We start from the raw sequence: 2,949 nt of genomic DNA on the forward strand, positions 1-2,949 counted from the left end.
AGTTAAGTATGCACTTTAATGGTTACGGCTCATAAATTTAGATTTCGATATCACTCAAATGGAACTTCCATTATCAGCAGTATCTAGATCCCCAGAGCAGCACTAAAGCATCATTAAACTTTTAATTCTGTGTGATGTCTTGTGCCCTATTGCTCTGTCATGGCTATGTGGCCTACACAGCAGAGAAGAGCCCAGCATCCATGGCTCTGATGACACATATGCTGCCAGGCACAAGTAGGAACAGCCAGGGACCTGCCATGCTTGTGTGCCAGGAGATGCAAACAAGCAAGAACAAAAGGACAATTAACTTCATAAAAAGGCAACAAGAATTTCTTTCCTACTGTGAGAAAGAGGAGCGTTCAGAATGCAGTAGGTGAGTTTTGGAGCTAACTGTTGATATTCTATTAAGGACATGGTAACTGCATGCTCTGCTGTCCTTTGGGACTTGCAAAAACACAATTTGGGTCTCAAGAGAGAAAACAGAGACCCACTGAGTCACCAGTAACATTTGCTGCATTGCTTTGGATTTGTCTTGAGACGCCTCCCTTCCCTTCCAGCTCTGCAGTAAAGCATCATTTCCACCAGACAGAAGTGATTCAGAACCCATGAAACGGACATTTTTCCAAGTCATGGAGAACTGTTACTGAATGAGTTATCATTTAAACAGTTTTTAGTGCCACATTTGAATTCTGGAGAAATTCAAATTCTAGTGAAAGGTGTTCAACAAGTGTCTATGAGCCAAGAAACTTTACTCACTGTTCCCAGGAGGAACACACCCAATACTTGTTGTGAGTTTCATTTTTATTCCTAAGCTTGCTCTCTGCATTACTCTCTTTTTTTGGAATAATGAGTTTTGGGGGAAAAAAAGTATCTCATACTACACCTATGCTTATCTGAGAGAAATAATTTAATCTGTTATATTTTGGCTACAAGACATCAGTTAGCAGAAAAGGCCTTTCAGGTTATTTTTTTTTAATCCTAAATGAATGAGATGCAGACTGATAAATTATGAAAGATTCTGTGAAACTCCTTACACTCATCCTATGTGCCAAACTCTCTCCAGTTAAGGTGGCTGTTTTTACCTGTTGATATTCACCCTGTTTTCTTATATTGTGTTTGAAGTCTCCAAGTGTGACTACAAAGGTGATAACAGGAATCCAACAGAACTATGAAATAGTCTGTCGTCCAACACTAGTAACAGCAGTACCTCACAGACTATTTTGTATTTACTATTTACTACTTTGTAATTTAAAACATTTTTCCCAATCTCTTCTTTGTAACTCTCATTATAAATAACGAAAATATTCACCTTACCTCCACACAGTGCTCTTGTTTTCTTCTGATCCATGTTTCAGGCCAAACACTTCTCACATTTATTAGTCTGTTTTCTTAAAGGGCAAGTTTATATCAAAACACTGACATTTTTAATATTTTAGGTATTGCACTATAAAGTCATTTAGGTAAACTTTACCTTTTCAAAGTGTGACAAAATGTGTGCGACAGCAAAATCTTACAGTTTTCTTATCACAAGACATGCCAGATCTTTCGCTATGATGTATACCTTTTATTTGTCATAAGTGAGACTGCTGCTGCTCGGAAAATCCAGGTTTGGACCTGGATTAACAGGATATAACAGAGGGAACAGCAAAACACTAACTCACTAACTCTAGTGGGGGATTCTGGCTGCTGCCTCTGCTGCATTCAAGAGGTCTTTAATTGGAACACAGTATGGTGATTTCAACCCTATAGCTGATGCAGCTCAGTAAATTGTGTCTGCTTAAACCTAGTTCACAGGATCCAATCAGAAGGCTTGAGGCAGTACCTTGCAGGGCTACGTGAGTTTTATCCCTTGTGTGAAAAAGACGGAAAGGGGAACTGCAGGCAGAAATCAAGGCTGGGTGTGTCATATGCAGCAAGTAAGACTTCCCAAGTTTGGTATAATCTCTGGGTGAGCTCTGCCAGAGGTCCTTTTTCTGAAGTCAGCTTAACATTTTTGAAAGCCAGCTCAACCCATACTTGGAATAATTAATTTGAAAGTTATGTCCAGCAAAAGTTGTGATTACCTTACAGCAAGAGTGAGTTTTTTCTTGATAAAGATGGCATGCATGGGGAGAATTTACTCTGCATGTTATGGAGACTGTGGAGGTGACTAGTTGACAGAGCTCAGATGCTCTCTTCCACCTGACAGTCTTACTGAACACATTGTGATTAATAATAGATTAAAAACCCCCCCAAACCTCAAATATTAAGACCTTGGCAATACCTCCAACTACTATTACAGAGAAGCTGCCAAATCTTTTGTTGAAGCAAATGACGGTGGGGAGCCCAGCAGGTCCCCTTTGGCAGTGGGAAAGCGCCTCGTACAATGTGCCGTGATGCCATGCAGAACGAGTGGCTCCAAGGACTGTGTTCAGCTACTTGTGTCTCTGCTCCGACACCTGCAAAGAGGGATTCGTGTCCAAGAGCGTGTTTAAAATCTCAACAGAGACCAAACGAAGAGAGGCCAAACTTGGACTACCCTTCGGTGGCAGCGGCGACAAATGCCCTTATTAACGCTGACATTAAATAAAAGCATGAGGGAAGGCAAAGCGGCTGCCCCTGCGCTCACAGAGGTCACAAGCGCTCACATGTAAATAGATTCGCACTTTTTTATGCCACGTCGGGCACCCACAGCCGCCGGGGTCCAGCGGATGGCCGCAGCCCGCCTCACGCCGGGGCTCTCCCGGCTCGGGGCGGTGATTTACCAGCAGAAGGGCAGCCCTTCCCCGCAGCGCCCAGATGAGGGGAGCGGACCCTCCCCGCTCTGTGTCTGTCCGTCCGTCCGTCCGTCCGTCCGTCCCGCCCGGGGTGGAGCCTGCCCGCCCGGGGCTGCCGGTGCTGCTGGAGGCGGCGGGCCCGTCCCACATATAACCCCGCCGCGCTGCCGCCGCCTTCCCACTGCGTCCCGGT

This window comes from Chamaea fasciata, unplaced genomic scaffold (genome assembly GCF_029207755.1).
Source record: "Chamaea fasciata isolate MVZ Bird 193981 ecotype frontalis unplaced genomic scaffold, bChaFas1.0.hap1 SCAF_6, whole genome shotgun sequence".
In the NCBI taxonomy this organism is placed as follows: Eukaryota; Metazoa; Chordata; class Aves; order Passeriformes; family Sylviidae; genus Chamaea; species Chamaea fasciata.